The sequence below is a fragment of the Acomys minous genome (assembly GCF_964271855.1).
Source record: "Acomys minous genome assembly, chromosome: 2".
Classification (NCBI taxonomy): domain Eukaryota; kingdom Metazoa; phylum Chordata; class Mammalia; order Rodentia; family Muridae; genus Acomys; species Acomys minous.
In genome coordinates, this window is record NC_140484.1 from 32,649,875 (window position 1) to 32,670,462 (window position 20,588).

The window sequence follows — 20,588 nt, forward strand, 5'->3', positions numbered from 1 at the left end:
CCCAAGAAGCATCACCGTGTGGGGTTACTAAAACCAACCTTTGATGGTATCAGAATTAGTGAGATTGGTTGACTTCTGAAAGCAAAAATAAGGCCTGGGTTTAGTGCTGAGGAAAAGCCTGTGTGTAGAGCAGGGGAGAAGTGTCAGAGACAAACTGTCTGTTTTCTAGGTTTTCCTGAGCTAATTTCCATGCAGCTCCTTTGCTAGGCCAGCTTAGGATACAATCTATATATACTGCATTGTCTTTGTCTGTAACAAATGTGGACTGTCTAATCACACTAGCTTTTGGTTTGCCTTTTCTCACTAATTGGGCTGAAGTTAATCTATATAAGCTGCCGTATTCCTTTGAGCATCACTTAACCACTCTACGGTTCTCTCTGGTGGCTAAAAGCCTCAGGACTTGAAGAGTACAGGCTCAAGGCTGCCTCTCCCAGGTGACTGAGCAAGAGCCCTTCCTCTTACCAACAGCTGGTAAGTTACCACAGTGGGAGGGCACTTGCCCCACAGTGCCAGCGGCTCTCAAGTCCTCTCCCTAACTTGCAGTGTGGCAACAGATTTCCCCTCCTCCGTCTTTTCTTTTCTTTAGCAGGGTGACTCAGCTTGTACTCATGTCCATACCCACCAGAACCACCGCACATTTTCTGAAAAACATTAAATTAGGGGGTTCTACAAACCATTATCCCTAGTCATCAAAACACCAATTTACTCAACAACCATGACATTAAGGCAGTAGTTTCCCTGGCGAATGTAAACTTGGAAACCAATATTGCCGTATGCTTGGTCACCCGTACACAGCCATGAAATAAAAGTCACTGTTGTACCTGTAAATATAAGTATAATATTATAGGACAATCAGGGTAGCTCCCTTTGAGAGAGGAAGATCACAAGGATAAAGAGAATAAAAGAAAGAGAATAGCCAGGATGGGAGACCACCTCTGCAAATGAATGTCTCTGAGTGCATAACATGATGTATTTAATGTAGTAAAAACATTTATGGGGGCTGCAGAGATGGCTCAGTGGGTAAGAGCACTGGCTACTCTTCCAGAGGGCCCAGGTTCAATTCCCAGCACCCACATGGCAGCCCACAACTGTCTGTAACTTTAGAAACAGATGTACAAGCAGGCAAACCACCAATGCACATAAAAGAAAATAAAAAAAAAATAAATCATGAAAAAAGGAGAAGAAACATTTCTGGTTAAGTAAATGCCAACTGCATTTGGAGATGATAGTATAAAAAAGGAAATTAATCGTGTTCTCCAAAGTTCCACAAACTTGTCCATATAGTTGTTCTCCTTGAAATGGAATTAAATTATATTTTACATAAACACAAAAAGTTAATTAACTGAAGAACTATAGAAACTTAAAAAAATGTTTTCATTCCTTTGAATTTTTTGACCCATTTGTTTAATAATTAGAACCTACATTTTCTTCCTTCAGACTAGAACTCCCTCTAGCCAATCAATACACTGGAATATGTAAGGATTTTCCAGGCAAATGGGAACCTCAAAGGATGCTGCAGCTCAAGGATTTAGAAAGAAATGTTTGTTCATCTGATAACAAAAAACATAGAATATTTTTTAAAAGGCAGGAAAGTATAAAGGTGGTCACCATGGTGTGATGCTGTCTTGAGACCATTGCTTCCATGCCCTATAGACATCTTGTTTTTCTTGTAATCATGCATTTTGTATATCATTTAAATCCAACTTTAATAGGCATCCTTATGGTCTGCTTTGACACAAATGTCATTAGTGGCATCTCAATTTTGAACTTTTTATTGAAAATATTCCTCAATGCAAGTGTGTCAGACTATTTCATTTTTTAAAAAACTAATGATGTTGAAACCAATATTTTAGTATATTAATCTTTGATTTTCTGCCTATTTAAGATATTCTTAGAAAGAAGTGTTGACTTATTTATTTAGACATCTGACATATTGACAAATACATTCAAACAGATGGTCCTAAACTTTATGTATTGGAATTTCTGCGATGTTTCTTGGCTTTCACTTAATACTAGAATCAGCAAAGAGCAACAAATACGCCTATGGCTGACCTTGTTCTAAACTAATTAAGTTGGAATTTCTGAGAAAGGTAGGGGAGCCAAAGCATTCAAATGAGATTAGCTGGTTAAAATAGCAGTGTTAGCCAGGCCTGGTAGCACATGCCTAAAATACCAACACTCTGGAGGTAGAGGCATGAAGACAGAGTAAGTCAGAGGCCAGCCTAGGCTATGTGGAAAGTTCTAGACCAGGCAGAGCTACATAGTGAGACTACCTCAAAATAAATACATTTAAATTTTGATTCTATTGCTGGGGTTTCATTTGTTTGTTTGTTTGTTTGTTTGTTTGAGGACTCCCCATACTTATTGCTATGGTGGCCGCCCACCTCATCCTGGCCAGCATTTGTGGTTGTTTGTTCTCTCAATGAGTGCCATTCTGACTGGGGTGAGATGGAATCTCAATGAGATTTTAATTTGCATTTCCCTGGTGGCTAAGTAGAATCACTTTGTTAATTGAATAAATAAAATGCTCTCTTCTAAAGCCCTTATGGTTGTAAGGCGAATTAGAATTTAAGTAGTCTGTGTTGGTTATTTTATTAGCTTGAAAGCATATTATGAAGTTAGAATCCTGGCCAAAATAGTCTGGCATTCCACTTTCATACACTTGTACCTTGGCTGTCATCAGGGATTTGTTCTGGGACACAATTTAGAAACTAGAGTCTTTTGCTCAAGCCCCTTAAGTATACTGCTGACATTTAATATATATCATCTCTATATTATATATAATACCTAATACTATTCAAATTCTGTGTAAAGACTTGCTACACTGTATCATTTGGGAAATAATGACTCCTCAAGTCTGTATGTACTTGTAAAGAATTTCCCCCAATATAGTCCCATTTAGAGTTAATTGAATCCCTCACTTGCATCTGGAACCCTCAGATATGGATAAAATCAGCACATCCTGCATCTGAACAGTATCCCTTATCATCTCACAAATTGGTACCCAGATGAGGCTTAGAGTAGCTCTCCTTACTTCACCTCTAAACTTTCTGTTTGGAGTTTCTCAGAAATGGTGAATTTCACACTGTCTTGTCTTTTTCATCACGGTTCAGTTTGACTGATTGTCAAGCATTTCATTTATTCATTTTTAGCAGTGGGATGTGCACTGTCAAATGCAAGGTTTTCCTCTATATCATCATATGGCATCATAACTCCCCCGTATCTTAGATGTTGTTTAATTGATAGGTAGTAGAGAAGGCCTAAGATAGAATGGAAGTTGAACCTGCCAGTTTTGATTAAATTCAGGGAGGCACCTAACGTTTCTGGGTCATGCTTCTGGAGGAGTCAGTCAAGGAAAACCCTGCTCACTTACCCTTTTTGTGGAAGGTGATGTATAATACTCTGTTCTCCCTCATCTATTTTTTAATAACTTATCATGATGTAAATGTTTTTACCAATGAGCTCATCCCAAAATAAAAAAAAAAATTATATTAGAAACAGCTGTAAGAAAAAAAAAAGTAAGCTCAGATCTGGAGGTGCAGCTCACTAGTGCTAATTTCCAAGTCTATATAGTCCCTGTATTTGATCCTCAGCCCTATGGAAGGGTTGTGAAGAGAGGGGAGCCTTGTAAGCAATGTGAGCTCAAGGCCAAACAAACTACAGAGGAATTGATGCCACATGATAACACTGATGAGAAGTTTAAAGCATGAAAAAACAATACTGGATGTTGATATATAGCACATATTTAATAAAAATATAAACACACAGAGTGACGCTTCATTTAAATTAGGAAGTGAAGAAAATAATCTATATTCAATTAAATGGAATATGACAAACTTAATAAAGATTTAAAACTTGTCTTTTATGAGTATGTGTGTGTATCTATGTATAGGTATGTGCCTGTGCATACAAGTTCCCTGAGTCCAGAAGGGTTGGAGTTACAGGCAGTTGTAGATGCTCAATATGAGTGCGGTGAACAGAACTTGGGTCCTCTGTAAAGGCAGTGAGCTTCTTAATCCTGAGCCATCTCTCCATCCCTGACAACTTTTTGATGTCACCATTAATTGACTTCCGTTCTATATCAACTTAAATATCACTATAAGATCTGGTTTAAATACTAAGTACTTTTGCTTCTTATTTTTATACTTCATTAAACAGTGTGATCTTTGTGTCATTTTAATGAAATATTAATAACTACCCATTTAAAAAGGCACAAAGCAGGATATGTGGGTACATGCCTGTAATCTTGACGTTTGGAAGGCTGACAGAAGAGGATTGCTGTAAGTTTAGAGCCAACCTGGTCTATATGACAAGTTTTGGGTCACCCAGACCTACATTGTGTGACCCTATTTAAAGAAAGAAAGAAAGAGCCTTTGGTGGTGACAGCACACGCCTTTTGTCCAGGCACTTGGGAGCAGAGGTAGGTGGATTCCTGGATTTGAAGCCAGCCAGAGCAAGATCCAGGACAGCCAGGACTATACAGAGAACTATCAAGTAAAAACAAACAAAACAACAACAACAAAAAGAAATAAAGAAAGGGAGGGAGGAAAGAAGGAAAAAGAAAAGAAATATAACCTACTTTTTTAAAATAAAGGCTATAATAAAGATAACTGAGATAACTTCAGGATTAATAATGGCAGAGAAATACATCTCCTAGAACCAGGGGAAAGCCATGCTTTCTGTTTATTTGTTTATTGTATGTATGTATGTACACTCATGTAAGTTTATGTGTACCATATGTATGCAGATGCTCATGCCAGCCAGAGGCCTTCAGAGCTCCTGGAGCTGAAGTTTCAGGTGGGTATGAGCCTCCTGATAATGAGTGCAGGGAAGCAAACCTAGGTCCTCTGCAAGAGCAGTAACTACTCTTAACTTCTGAGCCATCTCTCCAGTCCCCAAAATTATGCCTTACAGTTTTGTTTTGGTATTCTAAGTTGTTGCTGTTTTGAGTTTGGGTTGTTGTTGTTATTGTTGTTTTGCTTAGTTTGTTTGTTTGTTTGTTTTTGTTTTGAGATAGGGTCTAATCTTGAACCCATTATATACTGGAGGATGAGCCTGAACTTTTGATCCTCCTGTCTTTACCTCCAAAGTCCAGCCTTTGAATTTGTAAGACAGGGCCTGCTATGTAGCCTAAGCTAGCCTTTTCCTTGCCTCTGCCTCCTCGGTGCTGGATTAAAGAAGTGTCTCCGCCTCTGGCTAGTGCTCTGCTCTTTCTTGAAATATTTCCATATCCTTATGAAATAAGAGAAGAAAATATTTTCTTTTTAAATGATTTTACCTCAGATGATCAGGTCAGCTATTTATCCACATGGTCGTGTAGACTGTCATCTCTTCGTTGTTGTTCTGTGCTGGTCTTCCCCCAGAAGAACTGTGCAGCTTTTTATAGACTCACTTCCCTGGCTTCTCTCATAGCCTATGGCCCTACGATCCAGTTCTTCCACCTTATGTGTAAGCCAAATCCTGTCAAGGTCTTTGAGGAAAAGATAATCTTATGTCACTGTGACTCTTCTTCCCTTCTAGCCTTGGGTTCAAGGAGGGCACACTTGGACTTGGATGTTCAGACCATAAACATGAGCTAATAAACCCAGAGAAAAAAGATGAACAGAATTGTGGAGACTTGGGCATCCACTAACTATTCTTTCATGAAGAAAACTCACCCTGAGCCTGTCTTAGATATTGTTGGTCTTAGTTATGACTGAAAGCATTCCTGGCTTACCTATGTATTAGTCAGTATTAGAGTCAGCCATTAATTATGGCTTGCTGTTTCTATTGCTGTTATGTAAGGCCCGACTTTTAAAGACCATGACCGTTGCTAAGAAGGATAAGGCCACTCTTCTTCCTCCATCCTTCTCCCTTATGACAGTCATCAGATTCAGGCAGGACTCGAATGAAGAACTGGAGGAAACCATTGCTTCTTGCTATCCATCCTTGACTAGATTTCTGACTTATGCTGGAATATGAGCATGCCTCAGACTAAATCTATTTACCTTTTTAAATTTTTAAAAAAATTTTAATTTATTATAATGTATCCAGATTACATCTTGATTGTTATCCCTTTGATTGTATCTTCCTGTTCCCACCCTCTGTCCCTCTTCTGTCCTATTGCCCTTCCCGAGACCTCTGACCGAAGGGGACCTCCTCCCACAACATCACACCATATGACCACAGCCTATGAGGTCTCATTAGATAACCTGCTTCCCCTTCCTCTGTGTGCCACTCAGCCTCCTTACCAGGGGGAAGTGATCAAATCAGGGGCACCAGAGTTTCTGTCATAGGCAGTCCCCGCTCTCCCATTTGCAGGCAAATGGATGGAACTAGAAATGATCATCCTGAGTGAGGTAACCCAGACCCAGGAAGACATGCATGGTATATACTCACTTATAAGTGGACCCCAACATAGATGTTCTCTGAGAGATTACCTTTTTAATTCATTGGGAACAAATGGAGACAGTTGTCTGTGCCAACTTCTACAGGCTCTCCAATTTGGAGCAGGAAATTCTCAAACATGAATAATAAAAATTATTTGCAAATACCCCAGTTTCTTGTAGACTGCTGTCCTGTACAAGCCTAGTAAGGTAAGCATGTGATGTCTAAAGCAGGATATCCGTACCTCTTGCCATCTAAGTATTTCATATTAGTCCAATTTTGACACACTTTCGCTCACCCTTAATCATTGATATGGCTTTGCTAATGGACATAATTTGAACTTACATATATTTATTCTGTGCTTACAAATGTTCTGGCCACCACTATAATTGGTTTTGATAGAGTGAGCTTGAAGCCTTGGGTATACAAAGCAATTAAAACCTTTTGGCATTTTGCAGCAATCACTGAGGCATCATAAATTTTTGATTGGCTATGTGATGTACATATTTACGGAACACAAGCAGTTATGATTTATGTGCGTGCAGCTGGGGGATAGCCAAGAAAATGCAAATCCCTTGAGGTTAAGGAGGAACACATCATATGTTCAGCCACTGCTGTGGCAGCTAAGTGTTGAATCAAGCTGGAAAACAAAAGTGGATTTATCTTCCTCCCTCTGCAATCACAAGCTTATCTTTCACATTTTTTAGTGGAGAGATTTTAAAATGATGCCTGTATTATTTTCTGAGCATTCACTGATTCTCTTTCTACAGAAACGGCTACTGTCTTGCTGCTATGTTTAAGTTCAAAGCATCTGTTTGTTTGTTTGTGTTTGTTTGAAACAGAATTTTTTGGTCTAGCCCTATCTATAGATTTCAGAACTCTGTAGATCAGGCTGGCCTCAAATTCACAAAGATCCACTTACCTTTGCCTCTCAAGTGCTGGGATTAAAGGCATGGGCTACTGTCACACAGCTACATCAAAGCATCTTAAATCTATGGAATTATCATGAAAATGATGTGGAATTACAAATTTGACCTTGAATTTAAACGTTAAAGCAAGAATCCTCAAGTTCATCTTTTTTCAGGCATCACATGTTCTAGGCCTTGAAAGCGCCCATGAAAAGGATCTTTCTTTAAAACTAATTTATATTATGGGTTCATTGGCAACTTCTTTACAAAGCCCTGTGACTATAATTCTAGCCTCATCTGATTGGGACAGAGATTGATTGTGCTAGAAAGAAAAGCTTGTAGAATGTTTCCTAGCAGAGTGGCCAGGGCAGGGTTACAAAATAAAATCCAGGCCGACCTTTTACAAGTAACACAGGAGATTAGCCAGCGGCCTTTTCCAGAGGAAGCCATCTAAGAAGAAATCATCACACTGAGTCCACTGTTGTGCTGTTCGCTTCCTTTGTGGCAGCCAGCTCAGGGCAAACTTTAGCCTGACACCTTGACTTTTCCTGCAGGAGGGATCTGTGTGGTCCCTCCTGTACCACAGGCTTCTTGGTAGGCTCTGGGAGTGTTCCAAGGTGACAAGTGCCTCAGGCTGCTGAGCCAGGAGGAGGAGAAAATGTCCCTTTCTTGAATCTTTGTAGAGGTTCTTGATCCCTTTGTGGCTCTCAGAGGTGGAGCCACAAAAGAGAACAAAATCAGGCTTAATCCTATAAATCATCTATCAAATCTAAATTCCCCCAACTGTTGGCTGGGCAGGAGTGAGGCTCGGTGGCAAAGGGCAGCATTCTTTTGTGCTAACACACTAATGACTCATGTATCCTTTTCTGTCGTGTCAAGCACACAAAGAATCCTTACCTCCTTTACAGGTGGAGGAATTGGCAAATGAGCTCAAGTTTTCCGTTTACGCTGTTACATAGACCCCTCATCCAGTGTTACCATTTCAGCCCTGGGTCTTTGTTCTAGATTCAGCTTACCAAGAAGAAAAGTTGCCACACCCCATTACCTGGTCAGGCTGTGAGCCCAGCTCCTTCTTTTCTAGTCTTCAGGCCGAGTGTAGTAATACTCAATAAAACCCTCACAGGCCTCAAGCAATGAAAAAAAAAAAAGCTTAAAAAAATTCTCTGCCATGGAAGCTAATTGTGCTTTCTAATTAATTGCTCCAATTAGTCCCACTCTTCTCATCTAGGCTACTCTATAACAGTGTCATCGGGGATGCTTCTGGAAGTGCATATTACAGTGATGGTCAGGCACTCGTCAATTACAACTCTTACTGTGTACAATTAGCTTCCCCTCACAATTTTATGGCAGCCCTGGGGAGCATGACAAGCAGCTTAGGTAACAGCCTGACACTGTTTCATTCCTATTATTTTGAAAGCAGGAGAGCTTTTACGTAAAGTTTATTATAAAATAAATCACCTGAAAAGTACAATAAACAATGCTTTACTCCACATGTGAGTAACCTGAACGGACTATTACATTTTAACAAACAAATAACAAGTAACACAAAGAGTAGATGATGGACAGTTAAGGAAAACTGTCTTTCAAACATCTCAACATATTTAGTCATTTTCTGACATCTAGGGTTTCTTAGCACCACCAATAATGAAGGTGAGGTTTGCCAGCTTTAGATGTAAATTGGGACTCATGAGACCTCTTTTTCTCAAACATAATAGCCTTTTCCTTGGATAGCCCGAGATTTTTCAATACAATAAAGTTTGCTTTCACATAAAGCCAAGGCAGTGTGGTATTGAATAGTTAGAATTCTTTCTACTGTGACACAGTCTTTAAATTTACATGATTGATTCCCAGCGTGCAGAGACCATGAACGTCCAACTGGAGCATATTCACAGAGTGAATGCCAGATCAGGGAGGAAGCCATCGCTGGTGGGCCTGACATCTTCCTACATCTTCTCTGTCCTTCCTTCCCCCCTAATTAAGGCAGCCAGTGTTGATGAAATCATCCGTTGGCATCCATCTTTCACTGGTGTGTCTTGAGAGATTGATACTGGCCCCCAACACTTCTTGAAAACAATTTTACTTTTACTGTGGCACTCTTTACATTTCTTTCTCTCTATATCAGTAATTTTACTATGACAGGCCTAGGTAAAAGGATTTCTCCATTTTACCCTGAGTTCGTGGAATGTCTTGAATCTGAAGATTGTCGGTTTTCACTATTTTGGAATGTTCTCAACCATTCTTGTCTCTGATGTTGTACTGTCCTCATTCTTCCTGCCTTTCTCTCCCAGATCTCAGGAGTATCTCAAGACTTCTCTCTACTTCCTTTACCCTCTCAATTTCTTTTAAAACACATTTTCCAACCTTTTGAGCCTCTGTGCTTCTGTATGAGTTGCATTTGTTCCCTTGTTCACTAGTTTTTCCTCCCTGAGTCTCTCTTGGGTTCTCAACCATCCTGATGCTGTGACCCTTTAATACAGTTCCTCAGGTTGTGGTGACTCCCAGCCGTAAAATTATTTCATTGCTACTTTATGACTGTACTTCTGCTACTGACATGAATCATAGTGTAAATATCGGATACACAGGACCTCTGATATGTGACCCTTGTGAAAAGGGCATTCGACCCCTGAAGGGGTTATGAGCCATAGGTTGAGAACCACGATGCCACTGCTATTATGTTCTTCAGTCATTGAAGTTTTGCTCAGATGTTTTTTGATTTGATATGTCCTTAAAATAATGTCTATTTACAACCTACTCTTTTAGTCCTTTGCAAATGTGAGCAAGGTTTTGTTATTATGCTGTTTCCATGTTACACGTGTCATACCAGAGGATGTCAGAAATGTGAAAGTGCTAAGTAAAAATCCTTTTTGAATTGGTTCAAAGACACCCCCTTCACTCTCACCACCTTTTGCAGAAACCTATCTATCTCCCCACTTCTCTCTCTCTCTCTCTCTCTCTCTCTCTCTCTCTCTCTCTCTCTCTCTGTGTGTGTGTGTGTGTGTGTGTGTTTGTGTGTAGATATCTTGTATATGTGTATGTGAGTTTGTGTGTATGAGTGTGTGTAGGTGTCTTGTATGTGTGTGTACATGTATATGTGAGCTTGTGAGTGTGTATATATGTGTGTGGAGGTTTCTTGATAGGTATGTGTACATGTGTACAAGTGAGTTTGCCTGTATGTGCTTGCATGCAAAGGTTAGAGGTCAACACTGAATGTTTCCTTCAATTACTTTCTACTCTGTTTTTTGAGACAAGTTCTCTCAGTGGACTTGGAGCTTACCATTTCAGCTAGGCTAGCTGTCCAGTGTGCCCCAGGCATCCTCCTGTCTCTGTCTCTCTAGCTTTGGGATCACAAGTATGCCGCTCTACGTCTTGACTTTTTACCCCGGCTCTGGAATCCACAGATCCTCCTCCTTACATGGCAAACACTTTACCAACAGAGCCATCTTCCAAGTCTGACTTTTTGCCTTAAAAAGAAAAATATAGCATATACTAGAAGGCACAGTATATGATTTGCATCGGGTTTTAACAACTTACCATTTAGTTACTTTGACCTTTGTTGCTGGCAAGTCGGCCATCTAGATCCATTACCAATCTGTCTCCATGTCTGATCTTTCTGTAGTCTCTTGCTCTTGTCTTCTTCATATTATTTATTGTATTGCAGACATTATATTGAATATTCACCCGTAGAAATAATTTGATGCCTAGGAGGCTTTCTTCCTAAGGGAGGCTTTATATTTCCCCTCAGTTGCCTGGCAGCTGGTGCCTCAGGCATCACCACAGTCCAGCTTCAGGCATGAAGATGACCCCAGGCTGACGTTCCAGCAGGACCCACTTCTCCTTCATGGCTGCCAAGGTGACCCACACTCCCATACCAGGCTCAAGATTGCAGCACTTGTAACTTGGTGGTGTCAAAAGTGCTATGTATCCTCTTGACCGCCCTTTCTTAAATCAGCAAATGTCCCCAGAGGATAGCTGGGTGTTTGCGCTTACTATCCTGTACAAGGTACAGCGTGGCTGGACTCCATCGTCAGAGCAGCACAGTGATGTCATACCCCAACAGCTCCTCCAGCTGCTTCTGGTCTCTCCATGGCAAATACTCCAGGTTTCCCTGAGTTAGCACAACTTTTCCAGTCTCCCTTCCAGAACTTACTTCCCCTGCCCCTCCCCTGCTTCCATGCTGTTTATCAGATTCAGGGCTGATTTCAGAGCTAGGCTTATTTTAACCCTTCAGTACAAGGCTACCGTGCGTCTCTGTACTCTGTGAAGCATCTGCCACACCCCCAATGGACTACAGTCCTTGGCATCAAACACGGGTGGGATGTTTCCTGTTTGTTTTTCTCTTGTTTTGCTGTTGTCTTGTAGAGGGACGTGTACCAGGGCCTCTCATCAGCCATCTTGTGGACATCACTCTCTTAATCCTTTCACAAATATTTCTAAGGACAGTAACGAAGATGTTTTTTTTTTTTAAATAGAACACTTCAATACCAAAAATCATTTCATTGACTCTAGCAATGTTCACTCTCCTCCCCGCCAACCCTCCCCTCCCCTCCTCTCCTCCCCTCCCCTCCTCTCCCTTCCCCCTTTTCCTCCCCCTCCCATTCCTTTCCTTCCTTTGCTCCCTCCATCTTTGAGTAGATGTGACTCAAAGAAGACACTGGTTGGGGGTTGGAGGGTGAGAATCCTGGAGGAAAGTCAAGGTACCTTCCTCACTGTTTGCCTACCCCCAGGTCTCTCAGTTGTTTCATCCCTACTATGGTTCCAGCTCTTGCCTGAGCACCATCTAGAGCGCAACAACACCATTGCCTCACTTTCTTCACCCCCACAGTAGAAGAGGCGACTACTGCTAACTTGTGGGTATCTTATCCCTAAAGGAGAAAACGCAGGCATGACCTGGCAGCCAGTCTACCTGGCACACTGTGCTTCTAAGTAAGAAGCGCAGCACACCACATCCCTGAGGACTCCCAGAAGTCAGAACACTGATTCCAAAGCAACGTGAGTAGCCCATAGCTGGCCTGCTGACAAGTCTGTACTGTGCGCATCTCCTTTTACGTGCTTAGAGACGGTGGTGTGTGAGCATTCACTGTCCAATCCGAGGTAATGTGCTACCAATCAGCCAATAGGCTTCTACTATATAAGTAGTTGTTGACATACAACAAAGCAGATACTGGCCGGCCATCTCCAGTGTGGTTCACCTCCACAGCCTTTACTGGTCCACTGGCAGTGCAATCTTGTGAGGGAATGCCCTGGTAACAGCAGCATATTCCTTTTGACTTTTTAATTCTATCACTGTTGGTCAGTTCTTCTTACCTTAAAGATCTGGTGTGGTTACTCCGTCCACTGCTTGTACTTTGCTGTAGTATGGGCGTACTTTGGCAGGGAGAGTCCTTATTATACGCAGGGAGAATATTATCTTGACAGGGCATGAAGTCAAATTCCTGGGAGAAATCACAAAGACACATGCTACTTGTCAAATGAAATGCTCAAAAGAATGATGTCAAAGAAACTGAATAAGGAAAGGACCCCTGAACCCCCATGTCTTAGCGTGGAGCTGATACAAGTCAGGCTATGAGGAAAGTACAGCAGAATAGAACAGAAAACAGTCCAAGTGGGATCCAGATCACAGAGGAACAAAAACTTGAACATTTTAGAAAAGAAACTGTGTGTCCAGTCTCTCCATGTAAAGTCAGCCTTTGGAATGATTTCCAGTCAAACTAACAGCACATATGAGTAGCTTGCTCATTCTTGTGCATTTCTTGGAAAATCTTCAAAGTCTGAGAAAACTTTCAAACTATTTGATGTGTTGGCATTTTCAAATTCACTTTACATGTTTAAGCTTGCTGGTCCATAAGCTTGAGCCTCCCGGGAAATTACCCTGTCATTCATGGCAAACAAGCTCTGTCTTTACCGGTGCTGCTCTCAGGCAGCTGACTGAAAGCTGTGCAGAGAATACATAGTCAGGAAGCTAGTGAGCTGTTACATAAGTTTTCGGCGACTAAGGATACAAGGTGGTTCCTATGATAAGTTGCTCTTCCTGGGACAGGTTGTCACCTGCACTTTGGGGGCAACGTGGGCTATTGAAATGAGTGAGGAAATGGAAGGTAGAGTGTGAAGCTAGTTACTAGGGGGCGGGTTATTCATAGCTAATCATGTGGGGTTGGAAGGTTTTGCTCAAGCCCAGTGCTATGGGTTCAGCCATTGTCTTTCTGTTTAGTGTGTGATGTCCTGACGTGGTAAAGGGAGAAAGCACTGAGTCTGGACACAAGCCTGAGTTAAAGTCCTCCTGCAGCTGTTTGTTACGGGACAAAGAACAAGACTTCTGGGGTCTTACTTCCTCGTCTATATGTTAAGAAGAATAATGCAATTTCTCCTCCTAGATTATGGGGATGACTTAAGAATGAGTAGTTACACATGGGTGACAATAATAGCTTATATCCTGTACAAGCATTTGCTAGCTGTCCTAATGTATGTGAGCCACACTGTCCTGGGGCAGGTTAGGAAATGCTCCTGGGAGGGAAAGGGTAGCCATGTAACCATGCCTCTGGATGGGAACCTTGTGACCAGAGAAGGTCATGTGACTTCCTTCCTCGCTTTTATCTTACTTTTCACTTTCTGACTGCCACTCCTGAAGTTCTGGCGCCCAGTCCCTATAGTGTTTGTATTCATTACACACATTCACCACATGACTCTCTCGGCTCTGTGCCAAAGGTGGAAGTTGAAATCAGTAAATGCTTCCTTTATTTGAGTTATAACTAAGTTTCATTTCCTCCCCTCGCTTTAAATCCGGGAACCTTCATAATGTATACATTGCATTATGTATACATGAAATAACAAGTCAATACTTGCAAAATGCATTTTCCCCCCCTCTTTGGGGCCTTATTAGGAACTGGAAATCTTAAAACGGCCTCTCTTCAGCAGGACTCATCAGGTATTCCTTGAGCCCATTCTGTTACGGCTCCTGGTCTTGAACATTTTGCTAAAATTCATAGAAAAACTGCTTAAAGGGAGGAAGCTCCCTGTACCCTTCTAGCTCCCTTTACCTGCATCAAATGCCAAAAACTGGCCAGAAGTCACTTCTTTACCCTGTGAATAACGGTCCTTTGCTGCTTATTCTTACTGTGTCACCCAGCCCCAGTAATAGTAGGCTTGATGCCCTGCATTCTAATTACTTTGTTTCCAGAGGTTGCATTAGCTACAGCGCTTCCCTGCACCCACTCACACATTCCCCAGGAATAGCTAACAACCAAAACTGCCTTTTTAACTATCCCTGAAAAAAACCAAAATAAATGCTAGCAATCTATTTCTCTTGTTCCCCCCTCCAAGCCTTTTATCAATCTAGACCATGCCATCCTATTTTCTCAAAGGGAATTCTTACTTTCAGATCTTTATCTTAATTCAGATGTGAGAGACACAGAAGGCTGATCTCTTTTTACTTAAAGTCAGGCAAAACGATACAATCGTGACCCACACTATTTATTTTATTAAGCGCTTGCAGCTATAACTATCCAAAACAGATGTTAGTAATGAAATTCCAAATACCGAAAGTTATTTTGGAGTTTGAACATAGGTAATGAATGAAGACCCTCAGCAGTCAAAGCAAAAGATACACCACACAAAGATCACACTGAATTATTTAGTTTAAGCAGCATTGGGTCAGGTAGGGCCATAGCTGATTGAAAGCAACGAATCTCGAGTGGAAATGTGCTTGCCCATGAAAAGTCACTCTGGCCTGGCATAACAAACACCATGGAGCAAAATTGTTTCAGCTACAGACATCCATGCTTCCCAATCCCAGAGTCTGGAAGCCAAGACCTACATGCTAGCTGATCTATGTTCTTGTAAGGGATCACCCATGATTTGCAGCCCATAGCCTTCTTGCAGGGACTTTCTTTCATATGATCTTATGATCTTATGAGCACCCCAACCTAAGCATTGGACCGGCTCTGTGACGTCTCGCAACCTTAATTCCTGTCCAAAGGTCCTGTGTGCAAGCACCATCCCTCTGCATGATAACCCCATTGCATGGATTTAGGGGACAACACAGTTCAGCCCACAGCACTTTAATAAAGTAGAAGACACCAGCCTCAGTCAAGAGAAAATGGTTGCTTGATAGGGGGGTTTGAGAAAAGCCATCCTGACTTTATTTTTAATACTAGCTATTTAGTACAAAGCTATGTCCCTTGACGGAAATGAGTGGGTTTTGAGGGCATCATGATTACTAACGTTCATGGTTATAGATCTAAATCTTGGATGCCCTTTGTCCAAGAGTGCAGAAAAAGTGGAATCGGTTTGTAGATTACTTTTGTCAGGGTTCTTGAAGTATTAGTATGCCTGCTGGTTGCAGTCAATCATTTGCAATGTCTACTTAGGCGGAATGGATTGTTTTCGGAACCTTGATAAATCTCACGCATTAACAGAGGTTTAATAAATATTTTCTAGGGTCAGTCGATAGGATGCCGTTTCAAGGGATAATTTTCTTTTCACCTGAATTATGCAAGAGCTAACAAAATTTAATGTTGATATTTCAGCCATCAGGAACAATCTACCAAGCTCTTTGCTAACCAGAGCCAAGGTTGAAGAAAATTCATTACAGCCTTTTCTTTTCCAAAATTTGGTGTGTGACAAGGCTTATTGCCCTTTAATTAAAAAGGTACTAAAAGCGTTTAAATTTCCATGGAAGGCCGTACTTCAGTTTGACTACCATTCTTTCACCTTGGCAAGGACCAGTGATTTCCCAATGTGTGCCCTTTTATTCTCAGCTCCTGCTCTCCCTATTAATAGCCATTTGCTTGTGATTGCAGTAGCCAGATTTTCCTTATTCCTCCCCGTGTGCTTGCCAAGCAATCGGCATTCATCTCCGCAATAAGGTCTATATTGCAAAAGGTCCAGTCTGCTTGAAGTCAATTGGCTTTAATTCCCTTTATCAATCCATGCAGTAGTCACAGCCCTGCCAATGGGACCATAATAATTAAGATTATTTGGCAAACCTCTACTTCCTTTGGGTGCTATTGCAAAAAGAACCATGTAGACGCTGATGAAGTCCTGGCTGAGTGTGTGTTGTTGATACTGGCACAGCCATATCAAGGACCCCAATGCCTCAGACTCATGGAAATGGCAAGACCTTCCCCACGTCATGCTCAGGGAATTGACAAAGCCTTCCCCCGATCCACGTGACAGTGCTAATAGTGTATACAGAAACTATCAACCACAACTTCCTCTTCTGTGCTGACTACATCCTGAGACAGCTCCTCCTCAGAGATTGGCTAAACCTACCCCAAGTTCAATTTGTATACAATGCATCCACCTCCTTATTCAGTTGTATACAATAAACTCACTTCCTTGATTCAGAGATTTAAAATAAATTGAGGTTCTCAGTTGTTGCTGTAGTTGCAATAGAATACACACAGCCCACTGGATCCAAGCTTTTCTGTATATGTGTCCTCTTCTCATTATCCATGCTAAATTTCTAAGACCAATTCATGGAAGATGTGACCAAGCCATGCAAGATGCAACAGAACAGTGAGCTTATATATATATATATATATATATATATATATATATATATATATATATATATATGTGTGTGTGTGTGTGTGTGTATATAAATATATAAATATGCATATATAAAAATATAAATAAAAAAAAATATATATATCATCTCAAATGCATCTCAATCTGAGAAACGTCACTTGACTGATGTGTGCTTTCTTTGGGTATGTTAGACCTTTGAGATATTATCTCAACTGGCTGGCACTAGTGTTTGAAGTTATGTTAAAGTAACATGGCCAGTGTGGTTATGAGCCACGGTATGCTGCTTGCAGATAATGCCTTGATGCAGCCCTGTTACCTCATGTCTGCTTTCTTGAAAGGTCTGCTTCTCTCTAGTAACCCAAGTCTCCACATGCTGGTGACTTCACATTCCATGTGTACTACATCTAAAATACAGCTCTTAATTTCCACTACTCCCTATCCTGTCACTCTGGCCTAAACCTCCAATTTTATCCATTCCAACACTATTTCTCACCCACCCCCTAGATATCTAGATATCTAACAAGGCCATTGCTAGAGTGAGAAGTCTTTTTTTTTTTTTTGAGACTGTTTTCAGGAATTCTCATTTCCTCAGAGATGACATATTAGAGGTTTCTCAACTCCCCTTATAGGTGTTGTATTTGCATATTACCTAAGCATATTCTCCCTTATGCTTTAAATATACTCTTTTATAATGCCTAATAGAATGCAAATTCTCTATAACTACTTGATTTACTACACTGTTTAGGAAAGAATGTCAAGGAAAGGCTGTCCATGTTTAATATAGATACATTCTGCAAATACTTTTGACCCATGGTTGGTTGATTTAGAGGAACTGGGACCTAGTTAGGGCTAACAGTGTATGTAGGTCAAGCCTAGAGCTGCAATAGTTAAGAATGACAATCAAGTAATGAACCACGGGGAGATACGGAATGGTAGGCATTAAATGTTTAAGAATTTCCTCATCAGCATCTTTATCAATGGTTTCCTGGCCTGCATCAGGAATGCTTGGCTGGTGTTAGACAAGAAAAGCACTGAAGACTAGTCAAGTACTCACGTGTTGCCCTTTGTTCCTGTCTTGTTAGTTTTGGCAAGAGCAAAACCGCAGCCAGGCCGACTGAGACAGCCACGTAACTCTTGAATGTACTTCCGGTAACGGCAGTGTCAACAGACCCTTCTGTGTATCTAGAAGCAGATACCCCATTGGAGTTTATCTCTGAATAGGCAGTGCCAGTTTGTCTCGGTGTCAGTGCTATTTGGCTATTGTTTATATATAAGTGGCTCTCCTGTTTTAGCCTAAATAGCTGCTGCTCATGAGATTGTCTTGACTAGATATTCTTTAACTATACAAAATGAAGTAGTTTATATCCCAAAGTGAACAGGTTTTGCTTGTTTTTTGTTTGTTTGTTTGTTAGTTTGTTTTTAAGAAAGGAGCTCTACCTAGGCAGACCTGGCTGACCTCTAACTCATAGAGATACATCAATATCTATCTCCTAAGTGCTGGGGTTAAAGGCCTGTGCCACCACGGCAGCCCTAGATGAACATTTTAAAGCTCATGCTATGATACTGCATAACATATCAGAAATATAAGATATTGGATAAGGTATAGAAAACCCATAACTGGTTGGCACATAATTTTAAAAAAAAAAAAAACAAAAACAAAAACAAAAACAAAAAACCAACCTAGTTCTGTTGGCTCTCGCAGCAGAATGAGGAGCACATCTGAACAGTGCCGCCGTGCATGCTGGGACATTGTTCCGGTCTCTGTGGTCCAGTCACCGCACTGCTTGCTATTCTTCTTCTCCAATTTTCAATCTTACTTCTAAATTTCCAGTTCTTTCGGTTTTTTTTCCTAACTTACTGGATATTGGATTATCAACACAGAGTTTGTAGTGGTTCAGCTCAGAGCCAGGAAGTCATTCGGAGGACAGGTTGCAGGAAAGCCAACATCGAGTTACCTCTGACCCGCAGTGTTATCATATGACGAGAGAACCACCTCCCGTGACCTCTTCCCCTGTATTTCAGGCCATAAATAGGTGCCAGGGCCCTGCCAAGTTGGGTCACTGCGGCTCACAAGGGACTGTCAGTTCCTTACAAACATTGCATAGCTGCAAAACTGCTATGCCACCCAAGGTGACTCATAACATCTGCTCCTCTTAAAAAGGAAATGTGAGCAGTGTCACCTCTTGGCTATCTATCATGATAATGCAATTATGAGCTTTTTTTATTTGCTGACTGCTGAGAGAAGTCCTCAAGAACCAAACAGGAAATCTGCGAAAAACCTATTGCTGGTTTACCTACTCAAGACAAAGAGGCAGCTAGAATGGAATTTCTGAATATTTTTTATTATATTTTATTGTTTTATTTACTCATGTATTGGGGAGGGGAAATGGGGTCTCATCATGTGGGTCTTGCTAGCCTGGAACTCACAGAAATCTTCCTGCCTCTTCTTCTCAAATGCTAAGAATAAAGAAAAAGAGACAGAGACAGACAGACAGACAGACAGACAGACTATGAGTTGAATTATTTTAGTGGTTTTGCTCACATTACCATGCAAAGCCAGATTTCTGCCGCTGACCACAGATAAGCTCAGGCAATGATTTCATGTGCAATGTTGGAGCAGAATATCTTTGCGAGAGACCTTATCCTCTAATCTTAACACCTCTCATGGATTCTGCAAGACCCACCCACAGATTTACCCACAGGCCCACCCACAATCCCACTTACAGACCCACCCATGGGCCCACCCACATACCCTCCCACAGACTCACCCACACTATGGAGAATACTCTGTTTTCCTAGTTATAAAATACACCAGGTGTGAGTGTTAATCATATCTACAAAAAGCAGCAATCTTTAGGCTAGTGTCTAAATAAACCATAGATCACCATAGGTTAGACAAAACAGAGACATAAAACTAACTTTCTTACTACTGTGTTTGAAAGGGACAATCTGAATTCTTTGTCATGTTATAGGAGAAGACTTCCAGTGATGGCAAATAGTCACCACCAGAACCCTCCAGGTTCTATGTTCATTTCCTGCCTGTTCTTGGTCCTGTGCTTTGTGGTCACATCACAAAGATGCCACATCTGCTTTAAGATTACTCTCTTAGCTGACAGAATATTTTTGTTTGTTTGTTTATTTTTTTTAGTTTCAGTTTTCTGGTTTTTTAGAGACAGGGTTTCAAAATTGGCTTGTCCCAGACTTGCTTTGTAGACCAGGCTGGCCTCAAACTCATAGAGCTCCACCTGCCTCTGCCTCCCTGATTGCTAGAATAACAGGCCTGTGCCACTGCTGACAGAATCTTATTTGGTGGCTTTATTTAATTCTAATCCCTTGCTTTACAATGTTCAAGTGTGTGTACATTTCAGCCATCTGGGACACCTAAAGCAGGATTTTAAAAAATTCATCTTTAATTATAGCCCAAAATATATTCTATGAAACATTCCATTCTGCATGACTCTCAGCATGGGGTGGGAGGCAGAGAAGGTTCTATGACCATGCAAGTTTGGGAGACATTGGGTATCAGCCCTCCTTTTTGAAGGTTTATCATTAATCATATTGAAGGCTTTTATATCCTGTAACAAAAAGCTATCTAGACTGAGTTTTGACTTCCCATTTCCCTGGCTGTGGAAACACATCCCTTATTTTTCTTCTCAGAATCTTGCAAAATTGAAACTTAAAGTTTGTACAAAACTCCCTGACATCAATCAATCACTGATACCAATCACAGGTGTTGGTTTAGGGTGACCTGTCCCTCTGGTTATAGTTTGTCATGATTGTTGCAACTGT

General features: G+C 41.0%; 1 long non-coding RNA gene across 1 annotated transcript in view; it reads left to right on the top strand.

The window, feature by feature from the left end:
• LOC311608119 overlaps positions 1-20,588 on the top strand; it is a 176,152-nt gene that overhangs the window by 11,142 nt on the left and 144,422 nt on the right. The window lies entirely within an intron of this gene.